Raw genomic sequence first — 17,591 nt, 5'->3', positions numbered from 1 at the left:
TATCTCTCTTCTCAGATATGTGTATACAAACATCACTCCAAATATCATGTCCTAGCCAGCCAAAAATACTGTATCTTCTAACTCACACATGCACAATATTTGGCCATTCTGTGGTGTTCTGAAATCATAAATGTCCTTTCCTAATGATTTGCCTTGTGGAGTAGCACAGAAGGTCCTTGCTCATAAACAGAAAGTAACATAATAGTCAGTGAAAATTAGTTTGACGCACAAGACTATATCTCCTTGGTCCTATTCCGCACGGCTTCAAATTGCAGATTGGTGGGAGTAGCTTCTCTGCAGCTAACTGTGTGTTTATGATAAAAATAAATTAAACCAGCTGAAACTGCATTACAAATGTACTAAATGCAGAGCAGTCCTTCAGTAATCAACAAGATAACTGAAATTAGAGAATGTAACTTCATGAAGGCCAACAAGCACAATCCTATATATGCTCACCAGGCAGAATAAGTTCCATTGAACACAGTAGGACTGATTTCTGCATAAATATGCAGACATTTCCCCTGTAAGACTTGCTGTGCTAGCACGTATAAACCTAGGCCAAAGCATAGTAAGTGTTGGGTCAGTTAAATGGTATGATTTTTTGCCTGGATTCCTTCTCTCCTTCCTCCTCCTCTCTTGTGGTGGTGGTATCCATCATTATGTTGTGCTTTATCTGGTGAAAGTAGCCAAGATGTGTTCACATGGACTTTTGATCATGCTGTGACCGTGCTGCAGTTATGTTAAGACAACTGATCTGGGCTAAATAGCTCTGCACACTCAGCAGCAATAGTCTAGTTTTGCCCTGCAGTTCTGGGATGAATGATTATGGGTGTGAGACAGAGAGAGAAAATCATTATGTTACTCCATTCATTTTCATAATTAGAGGTTTCATTCATTTCATTAGTAATTTGTTTTAATTATATTTATTTGGTTACTGATTCAGAACTAGTTCATTTGTTTCTGTAACTCCCATTCATTTTTGTTGCTATTGATTTTCAGTGGGCTGTCCACCCAGCCAATCTTCTTCCGCTTGCAACTTTGTTTTCCATCGACACAGTGCAAACTTTTCAGACTCTCTAATACTCTTCTATGCATCAAACCTGCCATGTTTCAGAGCTATCAGAAAATGGCTTTTAGAGACAATGCATAAGCTTCCCATTGCTTTCAATGTGCTACAAATAGAAAAATCATTCAAGAACTCATTTGTTTGAATCCCTATTCATTTGTACAACTGCCATGAATGAGATGGATGTGGTTCATTGTTTCATTCTCCATTCATTCCTAGATTGATTGCACACTCCAGTAACAATAACCACAGGCTCCCAAGATTGTGTGAATATGCTTCTCCCTCCTTCTCAATGTCTAACATGCTATGCTTATTCTTTCCTTTAATTTACTCAGCATGATGTTTGTGTTTAGCAACAGAGCCTTGGTAAATGGTGCTCTAGCTGAAGCACCCTATCTTCTGGTCAGCCTTATAAATAAGCCTCAGAAAGGCATTAACTTGCAAAACACTGTACTAGCCTGCTGAGGGATGACAGAGGATGGATAGCTGATTTCTATGCACCATCTCATTGCCCCAGCTTTGTTTCTCAATTGCACCCAGCATTGCCTTCATAGAATTCCCAATAGTCACCTGTATGCTATAGGCTACTCTTAAATGCAAGGCTGAAAATGGTATAAAACAAGTGTGGGGAACTTTCTGTGGGCTGAATTCCTGGATAAAAAGTGGATGGAGCAATGGATGTGATACTTACCTTTCTATAGTAGGCTATATTTCAACCATACCAAAGTCAATGGGTTTCTATACACACACATCTCTCAATCTTGATAAAGATGAGTCAAGGACACACTCCAGCTAGCAAAGGCAGTTCTAGGGGAGCACAACCAGTTTGGTTGCACCAGATGTGGAGCTTCTGGGATGCTGCAGCAGGCGCCACAACTATGACATCCAACGAAAGTCAAGAGGGGGGAGGATTTTGGCGTTGCACAGGGTGCCACTGAAAAGTCAGACGCCAAGGTCAGTCACTGCAGCTAGGAAAATAGAGGATGTAGGGGGTGGTCATTGGCTCAGGAAATGTAGGGTGGCCTGGGGAGTGCCACAACAACAACAACAACATGCCACCCATCTGACTGGGTTGTTCCAGCCACTCTGGGTGGCTTCCAGCAAAATATAAAAACACCATAAAATATAAAACATGAAAAACATCCCTATGTAGGGCATAGCCTTGGGAGAGTCCCAATATTCATATTGAGAGGTCTGGAGGGTCACATTTAGCCCTGGGCCTGAGGTTTCCCATGCCTGGTATAAACAGTATGAGTAACAGGACAAACCCTACAGGAGAATTTTATGCAGATAATACCAGTATACTTGGTAATAAAATAAGTTTTGGAACACCCATTATGGCTCAGACTGGAAGATAATAGCCAGGAAAACGTATCAGGACATGTAGCAATATATTCTGGGAGTAAGGTGCTAATTGGATTTTGATTTGGACATTTTAAGGAAAATAAACATTTAAGAATAAACCTTGTTTGGACTCTAATTATCGCATAATAATAACTGTCATAACAAATAATATCCCACTATAAAATGAATAAGTGATTAACCCATACAGGCACAATTTTTTCAAAATCTCCCCACCTAGTATTGTATTTACTATGACTTTACAATGTGATGGCCCTTTTCATCCTCTGTGTCCTAAAAGAAGATGCAGCTGATAGATAATATTGCCTTTCTGTGATTTGCAGGATGAAGACGGATTAGCTGACCTTTGAGGCAAACACATCAGTTAATCAAGTTTATTACACTGTAGCTGACGAAAGCTATGGACCATTATCATTGATATCATCATACAGTCTCCTGAAGTTCCTGCAACTGCCTTCAATGGAAGTAAAACAGGTCTAGATCCTGCAGTTTAACTAAAGAATAAAGCAGACTATACATTTATTTACATTTAAGCCTGATATATTCCCCAACAGTCCTAGAAGAACATAGCCCAGCCTCTGGGCATGAAAGGAACTTCTTATCAGTTCCTCCAAGTTCAAATGTTGGGGCTTGCTATGGATGGCAATCCAAAGGCAGGTTAAGTGGAGGACACTGAGATGTACATGAAGGTAAGAGTGGAAGGAGCAAGAAATTTAACAGACTTCAAAGAAAAGCCCTCATTGGGTAGTGATAACAATCACTACTGGCTGTTCTCTGTGTAGCTACAACTGTGTGGAGGACTTTCCCAAAAGGGATCTGGTATGAAGAGAAAAGTAAGCAGGATAAATGATTCCTCTTCAGTCATTGGTTCAGATCATTGGTTCACTGCAACAATTTTGTCTACTCCAGTTATGTATGGTCTCAAGGGTAAAGGCGACTTTACTAGACCTGCTTACACAGAATCCTATTAATTGGAGCTTCTGTGGACTGAACATTGGGCTTTGTCTTGAAAACTATATGCCTTGCTACTGAACTACTGTGATGGGGCTTGTGGCTTTTGTAACAGGTTGGGGCCTTACGGCAGTTTGCAATCCATTGTTACTTTTTTTAAATAAAAAAAGTCTTACATATACAGTGGTACCTCAGGTTACAAACACTTTGGGTTACAAATGCTTCAGGTTACATACTCTGCTGACCCGGATGTAGTACCTCTGGTTAAGAACTTTACTTCAGGATGAGAACAGAAATCACGCGGCGGCGGCAGCAGGAGGCCGCATTAGCTAAAGTGGCACCTCAGGTTAAGAACAGTTTCAGGTTAAGAATGGACCTCCAGAACGAATTAAGTTCTTAACCTGAGGTACCACTGTAATTTCCATGGCTGTGGGGCAGGTAGAATTTCATTGCAGGTATGCCCATAGGTTGTAGGGGCTCTGTTGCCTTATATTTGCTGAGACTTGTAGGAACTCAGTTCTGGCACCTCTCATGTGGACACCATTGTCATTATAAGAGAATAAGGGAGGCATTCATGGTGAGTTTCTGTACCTCTTTTTCTAGAAAAAAGGTACTGGGCTTAGGAATATATTTTTGTTTAAGATATGTGAATAAAATGACTTAGTAATACTGTTGTGAGTTTGGGGGGAGTAGTATACCTGAACCCCCATCTAATTCCTGGATGTAGCATGCATTCATTTCCTCAAATAGGCAGGCTACTTTTCTAGTAAGGTCATCTAGGCAATAAAGGAAGTGACTCTGTGCCAGAGGGAAAATGGGTGGGCCCTCTTCCCTCAACTCACTGGGAGTCAGAAAGACAAAGAGTTAAGTTGTGTGTGCAAGCTAGAAGCTAGAAACTGCAGGCTGGGCAGCTGGAAGAGCCATGCTTATTTGCAGTGGCGTAGCGTGGGTTGTCAGCACCCGGGGCAAGGCAAGTAATTTGCGCCCCCTAACCCGTGGATTTGCGCCCCCTAACCCTAACCCCCAGATGTTGCGCCCGGTGCGGCCGGCCCCCCCTGCACCCCCTACGCTACGCCACTGCTTATTTGAATTCAAGGCTGTGCCTGTGGAAGAAGCAAGGCTGTATCTATGGAAGAAACAAGACCCTCTTGGGGTATTAATGCTGTGAGCCTTTCCATTGTAGACTCAGATTGTATAGATGTGTAAATAAACCATAGATCCTAAAAGACAGCACAGTATTTACTGTCCATTATTCCAAGCTTGGGTAAGTGTCTGGAACCTCTGGAATATCGCACCACTCAAAGACTGGGACAATACATGCAACAATATGTAAACAGAAATGTGTCTGAATAGTATGATTTCATTCAATAACATTTAAAAATTCCTTAAATTGTGTAAAACAGTGATCACAAATCAATTCTTAACATAGTGGCTATTTCTAGAACTATACTTCCAGTTCCAGTTCCTCTGTAGCAATTTTATTAATTAGTGGTAATCTTTCCAATAAAATGGAATGGCCAAATAATTTTTACTTAAAATAACATCATGCCCATGAGACAGCGATAACTCAATGAATTATTCCAGAAGCAATTTACTTATAGAGACAGGTCATTAAGATAGCATATCGCTACTGTCGTTTGCTGATACATAATTTTGCTACTGTAATCAATTAAGTAATGAATAATGTCAATCCATTAGGCTCAATCTATCAATTAAAGGAAAAGGCTGTATTTCAAATATTTAATAATGAATTAATTATAGGTGTTGTCAGGTATTTACTTACACACAGTTTAATCTGTACAACACAGTGAAAGAAACTCGTTGGAAAGGTAGTTTCAAACATTTGGGAAAATAGCATTTGTAAAGAAAACATCATCTCAAAGCTGACATAGAAAGGCTCAACAGATAGTCAGCTCTAGCCATCCTTCTAAGCCCAGGACTTCTCTCCAGAGATCTCACATTGCAGGACTAAGTTGTGGGATGTAGACACGGAGAGGAAAGAAAGAGGCAGCTGAATGAGTGTACAGGAGATTCTACAATGCCTGACAGCTAGTCCTATATTAGTCCCTCCACCCACAGGCAGCTGTGTCTCTTTGGGTTTAAGTTGTGCTCTGTTTCAGACTGATTTATTTGTGATAATTTGTTATATTAGAAAATAAACTAGGTTTGAAATATTTGAACTCCAATGTTTAGCTATCCCTGGAAAACGGAGGTGTTGTAAGGACATAAGAGTGCCTCTTTTTTCATTCGTGAAGCATTGGAGGGTATGTGATACACAGGAGCACAATGACACACATAAACACCAAGTTGCAGATTTCACATTTGTCTAGTGTGGCCACTTACTCAGTGCATACTAAGAGGAAATGCATCACCAGAGAGAGAGAGAGAGAGAGGACACAGATTTGCATAACAATTACATTTGCTAATTTATATGTACAGATACAAGTTTAGAAATAATTACTATGATTTAAATGTAAAGGCAGCTGATCTTACTATGGCGAGGGAGAATGTGTGGCTGCTTAAGATGCTGTCCAGGTGCAAACAATTGATAGGTAGTTCTACTTTCTCTTGAGGTTTTTTTCACCATTAAACTAGATTTAGGCCAGACAGCCCTTTAAAAAGGCAACTATCCCCTGACTGCCCCTTCAAACAGAACCCATGGTCACCCTACTTTTGGTGGTTTGTAACAAACATACAACAATGAATGAATGGGTTTTCTCTTTTGTTTTAAAAAAAAGCTTCCTAAAAGCAAGGCTACTTACATAATAGTAATGTACTAATATTATGCAAGTACCATGTGGTATATGTATTAAGGCATTTCTACCTCAAATTTCACTAATGACTGTAATTGCCCCATAACATGTAATCATCAGAAAGAATGATTTAACACTGCTCATTTGATATATTAAGTGTAGCAAGACATTTTATTTCCCTAGAATGTTATATCATGCAACTTACCAGGAGGGTATGGAGAACTCTATATTTAAAAATCCTCTGAGTCATAATTCCAGCAATCAACTGCAGAGCCTGTACATGAAAGACTGACAGCTGGGGAAAGATTAGGGTGTTTCCTCTCCCAAAGATGTTTAAATATTCAAGGTCATAACTCTTCTTGCTTAAAGAACAGTGTGCCGCCAAATTCATTAAAGACTTCAGGGAGGAAGGACAAAAGAAATATAGAAAATAATGGGTGGTTTCAGTGATTTCCTTGGTCAAACTTGACTAGTGATCCCTTAGCAACAGCTTGTACTTCCAAGCTGATCATTGCTGTCTATTTCCATTATGGCCCAATGTGTGTTCTGTTCTAGACACGTAACCTAAATCAATATAATCGGGTCAGTGTGGCATAGCAGTTAGGACATTTGGTTTGGATAGGTCTAACGGTCGGCAAGTGATTAATCTTTGCCGTACATTATGCTGCTCCTTCCCTGTGCATTCAGTGTGCCTCAGCCTGATTAGTGCATGCTCACTGAACAAGGCACCTCAGCTGTATGTGTGTAAGGCTCTGGCTTCATGATGTGTTTCAGGCATTCAGTTTTCCCTGCCTACAGTCAGGCATCCAATGAACACATGAAACAATCGGAGGCGAAACCAAATCCCAAGATTTGGCCCCCACCCATGTGACATCTATGACTGTATTTGCCCTAAATATGGAGGAGGAGGAGGAGGAGCTAATCTATATGAAAAACCAGCTCACCTTGCAGCATTATTGTGAGGATAAAATGTGAGCGGCTTGAACATTTGTTGGTATCCCAAATAATGTAAGACTAATAGACTGACAAACTATATCCAGGTAGAGACTCCCCAGAGGACACGTGTCGAGGAAAATGCATCATGGCATGAGGAACCCTTTCTAAATTCTATTATTTTTGTTGCCCACTCCCGTCCTAAGGAATGGGTTTGGCAGTCATCTTATATGTTTTCATGGCAGAGTGGATGACGCAAAGGCCTGTTGGATGGAGCTTCATGGCAGAAAAGAATGGTTTTACCCTTGGGTGTCTAGAAATGTAATACAGTGGTACCTCAGGTTAAGTACTCAATTCGTTCCAGAGGTCAGTACTTAACCTGAAACTGTACTTAACCTGAAGCACCACTTTATCTAATGGGGCCTCCTGTTGCTGCCGCGCCGCCAGAGCCCGATTTCTGTTCTTATCCTGAGGCAAAGTTCTTAACCTGAAGCACTATTTCTGGGTTAGAAGAGTCTGTAACCTGAAGCGTATGTAACCTGAAGCGTATGTAACCTGAAGCGGATGTAACCTGAGGTACCACTGTATTTAGAAAGAACATACCTGCTACACTTTGAGCCATTTTTGGTGGCAACACTGTGCCCTATATAATCCACGACGGGTCATGGATTCAGACTGTGATGAATTCCCCCCGCCCCCATGTGATCAAGCCCCAAAGCTTTATCCCTCCCTTAACTATATTCTTATAGTTATAGTCTCTTGTTTCTTGCTTTGGCTTTCTTCTACTTCATTTTATCATTCCTCTGTAAGTATTTTGAGGATCAGTTGAAAATTGTGGTTCAAAAATGATTCCTCTTACGCAGTTCATAGTTACTGTAGTCATGGAATGTGCTTGGCTCCAGAGATCAGCATTTAGGAAATTAAAGCCGGGAATTTAAAAAAAGAAAACTAGGAAATATTATTAGGCTCTGAACTAAAAAGAAATGAAATCAGTATATCTACAAACTGAAGAATACTTAAAAATAAAGTGTGGGAAGGATGAGAGAAACAATATTTCTATTACAGTAAACAAAATGCCGCTGGAATTGTTGCTACAGTTGTACCTCTGGATGCGAACGGAATCTGTTCCGGAGCCCTCTTCGCATCCTGAGTAGAACGTAAGATGCGTCTGCACGTGCACGGGTCACGTTTTGCTGCTTCCGCGCATGAGCGTGACATCATTTTGAGCATCTGCGCATGCACGATCGGTGAAACCTGGAAGTAACGCGCTCCGTTACTTCCAGGTCACCGCAGAGCGTAACTTGAAAACGCTCAACCTGAAGCACATTTAACCCGAGGTATGACTGTATGGGTAAAAAAAGGTAAAGGACCCCTGACAGTTAAGTCCAGTTGCGAACGACTCTGGGGTTGCGCCGCTCTTCTCGCTTTACTGGCCAAGGGAGCCAACGTTTGTCTGCAGACAGTTTTTCCGGGTCATGTGGCCAGCATGACTAAGCCGCTTCTGGCGAAACCAAAGCAGCACATGGAAACGCCGTTTACCTTCCCACCGGAACGGTACCTATTTATCTACTTGCACTTTGATGTGCTTTTGAACTGCTAGGTTGGCAGGAGCTGGGACCAAGCAACGGGAGCTCACCCCATCATGGGGATTCGAACCGCCAACCTTCCAATCGGCAAGCCCAAGGCTCAGTGGTTTACACCACAGCGCCACCCGTGTCTTCCTGTTACTATGGGTAGTATTTAACTAAGTTTTACTCAGAGAAGACCCATTGAAATTATTGGACCTAACTTAGCCAGGTTCATTGATTTCAGTGAGTCCACTCTGCATAAAATTTAAATGAATGCCACTCTATGTGTTAGAGGTTACTGGGCATTTCCTGTTTTTAAATAATATACAGATGCTAGGGGAAACAGGTTTTGAGGTAGTGACTCCTTGTGGTAGCTCATAGCTTCCCTTTTGCATGCAAAAGGTCCCATGGTAATTTTCCTGTCATCACTAGTTAGAAATGAACTTTGGTAGCTGCAGTATGGCCCTTGCCAAGTTAGACTGTGCTAGGCTAGAGGGATCAATGGCCTGACATAGTATAAGACACTTTAATATATTCTCATAACCAGCAAGGAAAGAAATGGGAAAGGAGAAAAGGAGTTAAAATGGAGCACTGAAGTTCCAAATTAATGTTATCCTACAGAAAGTATGCCACAAAGGTCAAGAAAAAGGCCAATTCCTTACTTTTTAAACGGCAAAAACATCTTATAGGTCTGGGAGGAGAACTATGTTCCTATTAATGGAAAATGTGAGTTTGAAGAGATAAGAGAAGGAGAGTCGTCCTGATGCAGCGAGGGGAGGTTTTGAGAGAGGTTAATGGAATAAAGGTGATGGTCAGTTGATTTAGGGAATAGAGAAGACTGTACGATGCAGTCAGAGAACCAGGGACGGAGTTGATAAGCAGCACATGCTTTGAAGTGTTAAGAACCTGGAGGAAGAACAGAAGAGGAGTTTAATTACTTCGATATTGATCAGATTATCCAATATACAAACATTCTGGGATGGGAAGATGTTTCCAAAAGTGAATGAAGAGGTTCCAAAGTATCTAGAGTTAAGTGTACTCTGCACATAAGCACAACTGAAAAGTGTTTTTGGAGATAATACTCTACAAAACTAGCCGTGCTCCAAAATATCTGTAAATGAGATTATGACTTAGTTTGACTTGAACTTGATCTGCATCCAGACCAGTGACTGGAGCGGGGGGTCAATCTTTCACCAGGACCGGAATAGATCTGGTCTTTCTAGCTTCCACTGAATACTCTCAGCTCTGGACTTCTGTTATCCATCCTTTCTACCCAAATAGTTAAATCAAGGGTAGCCAACATGATGCATTTCTGATGCTGCTCTAATCAGCCGCAGCTGGCAGGGCTAAGGATCAGGAATGATGGGAGTTGTAGTTCACCAACATTGGGAGGATACCACCTTGTCTATGTTGGCATTATAGAAGAGAGGGTGTACCTGGAGATACTGACCCAACAAACCTTCACTCATCACTTCCTGATAGTGATGAGGTATTAGGAACAATTCATCCATATAATCCCTAAAGCCTCTCTACGGGGCAGACTACGTGGAGTTGGGTTGGGGATGGTTGGGAACACATGTCATTTCCCAGTCAAGAACAACAACAATAGCAACATACTCCCTTCTGTGCCTTGTGACTGCTATTATCAGTGTTGGTGGGAAACACAAGTGCCTTATAGCAGCAGATTCCGGGGAGGTGGGAGGGATTTACATTGGAGAAACAGCTTGAGAGTAGGGGAGGCAATATCTCTCCTACTCCCAGTTCTGCCCAGATACAACTCATATGCCCCACCCCTTGTGACACCCGCTTTTTCAAATGTATGTATGTATCTGATAATGAATTTCCATATGGTTTGGCTCTGTCCAGGAAGATGCCTGAAAGGAAGGAAAAAGGATGGAAATACAGGGGTTGTGAGAAGTCAGCCCTAAAGCATGAAGACCCCCCACCTCAAGTTGATGACTATGAATCTAAAGTTTCCCCTTAAAACCTTCTAGTATTTCTACAGCTAAACTTTCCTATTATACTGATGTTTTACCAAGAGCGGCTGTTGAAATCTTATGAAATGTTTACAGGGTAGGATGGCATTCTTCAGCCTGGCAGCTTCCAGATATTGTTGGCCTGCAGTAGCCTTCAGTCCCAGCCAGCATGGCCAATGGTCAGGGATGATGGGAGATGGAGTCCAACAACCTTGGCAGGCTTCCAGGGCTATGAACCGTAATATGCAAAAAGAAGGAAAAAGCATGTTGCTGAATCATGAGTGCAGTTGACTGACCTTCAAAGGCATTCACATATTCCTTTTTTCATTAAGAAAGCATTTTTTAAAAAAATGAAGAACAAACACAAAAATCTGAGAGCATAGCACTGAAAGTCATTTTTCCCCCTGGTCCTAACTAAATCGATAGAAAAGATTTCATGACTTTTTTAGCTGCTAGTAAACAGATAAACCTGCAGGGATTGATTTTCTCATTGTCTTTATTTCAGATTTTCTTCTTCAAAGTGCTCCTTTCTCTAACCTCAGTGGGTATAATGCCATAGTGATCCCACTGTAAGAGATCAGAATATGAGGCTTCTTTCATCTGAAAAGGCACCTCTATTGGTTCTCTTGGCCTAGGATCGATTCATAAAAAAGTGCTGTTCACCGAGGGACACAATTTAAAAGCTTTGTGTTAGCAGCTCAGTGAAGACAGAGATCACCAAGGTGAGAAGACCATGTGAAGACCAAGGCACTGAACCAACATAAAACTGTCTGGCAGGATGAGCCCAACACAAGGACCACATTCCCTTCTGCACAGCATTCCTGGGAGCCACAGGCCAGCGGTGGTGAATAATGGGAAGAGCAATTAATGTAAATTTAAGGGACGAAAATGGACATATATATAGACGATGCTGTTAGCTTCCAAAGAGACATTTCCTTTCCTAAAAAGTAAGAGGAAAGCCAACACTAGTCTGATTAAATTACAATTCTGATAATTATATTCTTTCTACTTATGTTCTTCCTGCACTTTCAGTTGAGCACATAATTTATTTTCCACTGATTACATGCTAATTTATGTGGCTGAAATGAAGTAATAAATGAGGTGGTTAAATTGTCTCAATATGGTGCTGCAGGTAAGGTGAACCTCAGATTCCTTTAAATGCGCCTGCTTCTCATGATTCTACAAAGCCACTAACCATGCCATCCTGTATATCTCCACTCAAAAGTAAGCTCCAGTGAGGTGTACTTCCAGGTCAGTATGCCTACAGTTGCAGCCTAAATGGAGAGTTAACTCCACAATGCTGACAAGCCTGGTTGTGTGAAATAAATACAGATGACTCACAATATACGCACATTAAACTTGCATGATTTCAACTTTATGCGCTTTGGTGGTCAGACACTTGAAATCACACAAATTAAAACGCGTGGAAGGCAGAGAGCTTAGAAGCAGAAGGAACTTTTAAGCTCTCTGTCTTGCTTCCTGGGAACTAGGAGGCTCTTGTGAGATCTCATTGACCCCTGCTTTGGGAGAAGCAGGTTGCTATGTGCAGTTAGGGTGGGGGTGGCAGGATTTTCCTGAGAAAAATTACCTGGCTGCAATGAATACCAGTTCCTTGTCAAAAACAGTGTCAGCTGCAAAGGGGAAGAAAGCATTATCCTAGGCTCTTATTAGGAGCCAGTCTGTAATCTGCTTTATGCACAGCACCATGAGTGGGAGAAACAGAATTGCAATCTTCCTTCTTGCAAATGAAATCATTGCATTGAAATAATAATGGAATTATGTTCACTTTTATACTACCCCATTCAGCCATCACCATATATTCCTGTTACCGTAAATGACACATAGTAACCACTGTACAGTGGTACCTCATGTTAAGAACTTAATTTGTTCTGGAGGTCCGTTCTTAACCTGAAACTGTTCTTAACCTGAAGCACCACTTTAGCTAATGGGGCCTCCCACTGCCAACCGCCGTGCGATTTCCGTGCGATCCTGAAGCAAAGTTCTTAACCCGAGGTACTATTTCTGGGTTAGCGGAGTCTGTAACCTGAAGGTACCCTTGTAGTACTGTACTGCAGCAGCATCCAGACCGGAGAAAACAGGACACAAAAAGAATTGAGCTGTTAGTGGTAGGATTCATCTTTTTCTTGCATTGTTGAGTGGCAAGTCCTGATCTCCACCCTGAGAATTGTATCTGCCTCTCCTTCAAAGCTGAAATGCTTGGACAAGTCTGATATTACTGTAGGCTTGTCCAGGTCAGAATTAAGTTGGCATGGCTGTTAATATTATGATTAGTCAAGCTTTGCTACTTGAGAAGATGTTTCAATTGAAATGAATCCCATATTAAATTATGTGCAAAATTGATGTAAGTTCTAGCTGATACGTTGCGTTACATTATGCTATAACTTTATATTTATATTTCTTCTTTCATATGTTAACATTTATTGGGCAGTGAAATTAAAAAGCCATGCTTTAGGATTTCTCAATAGCACCAGTGCCTCGAGAAATCTTGGGCAGCGTACAAGAAACCCCACAGGGCTGTTTAGCAATTCTTAACACTCATATTTAAGCGATTCTCTCTATTTCCCCCATTTCAGGAGATGAAGTTGAAAGTACTATGTCGCAGTAAGGTCCACCCAGGCATTTGGAGTAAATGAGTACCTGTTATATAACCATTCTTCACATGCTTTTGCTCTTTTGCTTGTTTTTATTAAATGGGTTGTTTTTAATGGGTTGTTTTTAATGATTGCTATATATTATGCATTAACGTATTTTGTGCATTCTTGGAAACTGTACTAGGGTCATGTTGAGTTGATGAAGGGTAGCTTACAATTTTGAAAAACAGACTATAAATAATATTAATTGCTTCAAATAGCTTATCCCCCCACCCAATTTTATTTTGTTAATCTTTGTCCTCATATCTCCTTGTTAATTAAATGATAATTAAAGAATCTATTTTTTTTCAATTATGCATTAGTTATGTAGCATGGTCTCTTTTACTACTTGAGGCTAGGAAAGTTCCCGCCTTTTCAGAACAGTTTCATCAGAGATAACAAAGAATGTTATGCTTTTCTCTTCATCAGTAACTTATTTGTGGCAGAACCTGTACAATAGTTAGCTTGGATGATCTGGAACCCTGTATATCTATGGGCCTCGAATACTTCTGCTCCATCTTATAACCTACAACAAACAACCTATGACGTCTAGCCTTTTTCAGAATGTTGTCATTGTTGCCAAGTAACAACTTCAACTTTGAACATTTGATTTTCTATATCCTTGTGTCTTCCATTATTTCATACATACAATGATATTGCTTCTGCAGTTTGAAGAATTCTAAAATTGAAAGATGTCATAAACAGAGGGGAAACTATGGAATCAGATTCTCAGGTTAGATGTCAATGTCACATTGTGAACTAGATTGCACACATTGATGATCTGAAGGTTTTTTGTGTGTAGATGACCTTGTTCTGCCTCAGAGGCATAGATATGGTTTGGACTGGATAGGCCTTCGGTTTTATTCCACCAGTATAATGCTCCATTTTCTTTCCTGGTGGCCATAATACAAGCAACTCATGCCATTAGGAAACATCTCCCCTTCCTTTTCTCTGAATAAGTACTATCACATTCAAGGGGGTTCATCAATTAAATAGGGTCCTTCAAGGTAGCTGCTCACACATTGGAAGAGGTGGAGTAAACAGGACTAAACTATTCAACTTCCTTGTAGAGATGATCTCAGAGCATAGGTATAATAAATTCCTGATCATTACATAAGCAGAACTAGTCATTCCCATTGCCAGCAATTTCAACGTGACTCATTGTGCCATGCAATTATGAAGAACTGGACTTTAGAATAACATTGCACATATCTTGCCACGATACTGCTGCCGCTGAAGCTTGCCTAAGAATAGGATAGTTGGTTTTCATGCTTCAGCCTTTGCCATTTGGTTATTTCTGAAGATTCCCACTGAAAATTAGTATTGGGAAGAAGTTTCAATGCCTAGCTGCTCAATATATTACCTGGAAATTTAGTGAAAGGACCAAAACTTTGTGGCTCTTTCTTTTTTTTTTAAATATATATTTATTAAAGTTTTTTCCCAGTACAAAAGCATATTACAAAAACAACATTAATTGTATAGCATCTTTCCATTATTACTTTGGACTCCCCCACGCCTCCCGCAGACACTTACATCATTATACAGTTGTTTCCAAACAAATTATCATTTTATCCATAATCATAATTTTGTTCATTGACATATAATTTAGTCTTAAATCCAGTTTAGTGGTAGACAATCATTTCTATTCTGACATCCCAGTCAGCATTCAACCAAATTACAATACTTTTGTAAATAAATCTTAAATTTCTTCCAGTCTTCTTCCGTCCTTTCTTCTCCCAGGTCTCGAATTCTGCCGGTCATCTCAGCTAGTTGCATATAGTCCATCAGCTGCATCTGCCATTCTTCCAGAGTGGGTAGATTTGGAGTCTTCCAATTCTTAGCAATCAGTATTCTTGCTGCCACTGTTGCGTACATAAAAAATGTTCTGTCTTTTTTTGACACACTCTGACCGACAATGCCCAAGAGGAAGGCCTCTGGTTGCTTAGTAAAGGTGTACTTAAGCACCTTTTTTAACTCATTATATATCATCTCCCAGAAGGCCTTCACTCTAGGACAAGACCACCAGAGGTGAAAAAATGTTCCTTCATTTTCCTTACATTTCCAACATTTATTATCCGACGAATGGTATATTTTAGCCAGTTTAACTGGGGTCATGTACCATCTGTATATCATTTTCATTACATTTTCCTTCAAAGCATTACATGCAGTGAAGTTCAGCCCAGAGGTCCACAACCTTTCCCAATCTTCAAACATAATATTATGCCCAATATCCTGAGCCCATTTTATCATTGCCGATTTAACCATTTCGTCTTGTGTGTTCCATTTCAGCAGCAAGTTATACATCTTTGAAAGTACTTTAGTCTTAGGTTCTAACAGTTCAGTTTCCAACTTTGACTTCTCCACCTGGAATCCTACCTTTTTATCATTTCTAAACACTTCTTTAATCTGAGCATAGTGTAACCAGTCTCGCACTTTGTCTCTCATTTTCTCTAAACTCTGCAATTTCCAATTGTCACCATCTCTATCTAGTATCTCCCAATATTTTGGCCAATTGGCCTCCATATTGGCTCCTTTTCGGGCCTTAGCCTCTAGGGGTGACAACCACCTCGGAGTTTTATTCTCCAGTAAGTCTTTATATTTTAACCAGACATTAAAAACTGATTTTCTGACAATATGGTTCTTAAAAGCCTTGTTTATCTTAGCCTTATCATACCATAAATATGCATGCCATCCAAATGCATTATTAAAACCTTCCAAATCCAGTACATCCGTGTCTTCAAGAAGTATCCAATCTTTCAACCAGCAGAAAGCTGCAGCTTCATAGTACAACTTTAAGTCTGGCAGGGCAAAGCCCCCTCTTTCTTTCGCATCTGTTAATATTTTAAATTTAATTCTGGGCTTTTTGCCCTGCCAGACAAACTTTGAAATATCTTTCTGCCACTTCCGAAAGCATTCTGTCTTATCTACAATCTGTAATGTCTGAAACAGAAATAACATTTTTGGCAATACATTCATTTTGATGGCAGCTATCCGACCTAACAAGGAAAGTTTTAATCTTGACCAACTATCCAAGTCTCTCTTAATTTCTAACCAACATTTTTCATAATTATCTTTAAACAAACTCAGATTTTTTGCTGTTATGTTCACCCCTAGGTATTTGACTTTTTTAACCACAGTTAATTCTGTCTCTTTCTGAAACTGTTCCAACTCCGCATCTGTCAAATTTTTCCCCAACACCTTAGTTTTTTGCTTATTTAATTTAAATCCCGCCACCCGACCAAAATTTTGAATCAGTTGTAGTACTCTTTTCGTACTAGATTCCGGCTCCTGTAGTGTCAAAACTAGGTCATCTGCAAATGCCTTAAGTTAAAACTTTGTGGCTCTTTCATATATTCACATGTTATGGCACTGAAATGCTTTTTGCTTGAAAGGAATAATCATTGCAAGTAATAATTTTCTAGATTTCACCAGGACATTCAATTGACTTTCAATACTGAAAGACAAGAGAGCTTGGGCTGCTGGTTCCGGTCTGCCTGAATAGAGGCAGTTCCCACAACAGTAGGAGATCATTGAGGAAGGAAAAACAAGCATGATTGAGGGTAATCATCCTTGCAAATTCCCCCTGGGGATGGGGGTCGGGGGGGGGATAGACTTCACTCTCAGTTCATCTCAATACCTAGCTCTTGCTCTGGCATGGAATGCGGGGGGCAGGGAGGCAATGAGTGCAAAAGCACTTCGCCTGCTGAAAACCTTCCAGTGCTGCCATTAAGAAACAGAGGTTCTCCTGTTAATTAGAGCTTAATTGGACTAAAGTGTGCTAGAAGAGATGAGATCACAAACTGTGGAACAAACCAACTGGTTTGAACTTGAGGTAAGACTTCATTTGGTGCAAAAGATGGTGGAGGAGAGTTTCTTTATTTAAAGTTTTCTTTTCCACATTTATGATTCAGCAACCCTCCTCTGAATATTAGTTCAAATTATATTTGTACAGCCAATGGAGGCAAAGGCCCAGAAAAAGTTAAATATGGAAACCAAGTGGTTGAGATATTCAGATCTGTTTTTGGAAGATAAAGAAGGATACAAATTAAAACCATTTGATCAAATTAAAGATAAAATAAATTGGCTACACTACCACCGGATCAATGAACTGTACAAATTAGTTAAGAAAAATGGTTTTGCTTCAGAAAAAACTAAGTTGGAAATGGAGTTGTTGGACTCTAAAGTTAAAAATTTGACTAAAATGTATAATTTATTGTTGGAATGGCATACAAAGGATGCACAAGTTAAATCTGTGATGATAGATTGGGCAAGAGATGTGGGACATAATATAATGTTTGAAGATTGGGAAAGGTTGTGGAGGAAAGGAGTCA

General features: G+C 40.2%; 1 long non-coding RNA gene across 2 annotated transcripts in view; it reads right to left on the bottom strand.

Moving 5' to 3' along the window:
- The window catches only part of LOC310696986, a 171,395-nt gene that overhangs the window by 62,198 nt on the left and 91,606 nt on the right, over window positions 1–17,591 (bottom strand). The window contains exon 3 of one of the 2 annotated variants that reach the window (XR_014520822.1): window positions 8,526–8,640. The exons of the other annotated variant lie outside the window; for it this stretch is intronic. This is a non-coding gene — a long non-coding RNA (uncharacterized lncRNA). Of the gene's footprint in view, window positions 1–8,525; window positions 8,641–17,591 lie in introns of those variants that run through there. 2 annotated transcript variants of the gene reach the window in all.

Source organism: Podarcis liolepis, assembly GCF_965112155.1.
Source record: "Podarcis liolepis genome assembly, chromosome: 2".
In the NCBI taxonomy this organism is placed as follows: Eukaryota; Metazoa; Chordata; class Lepidosauria; order Squamata; family Lacertidae; genus Podarcis; species Podarcis liolepis.
Note: the sequence above shows the minus strand (reverse complement) of the source record. Positions and strands in the feature narration are given on the sequence as shown.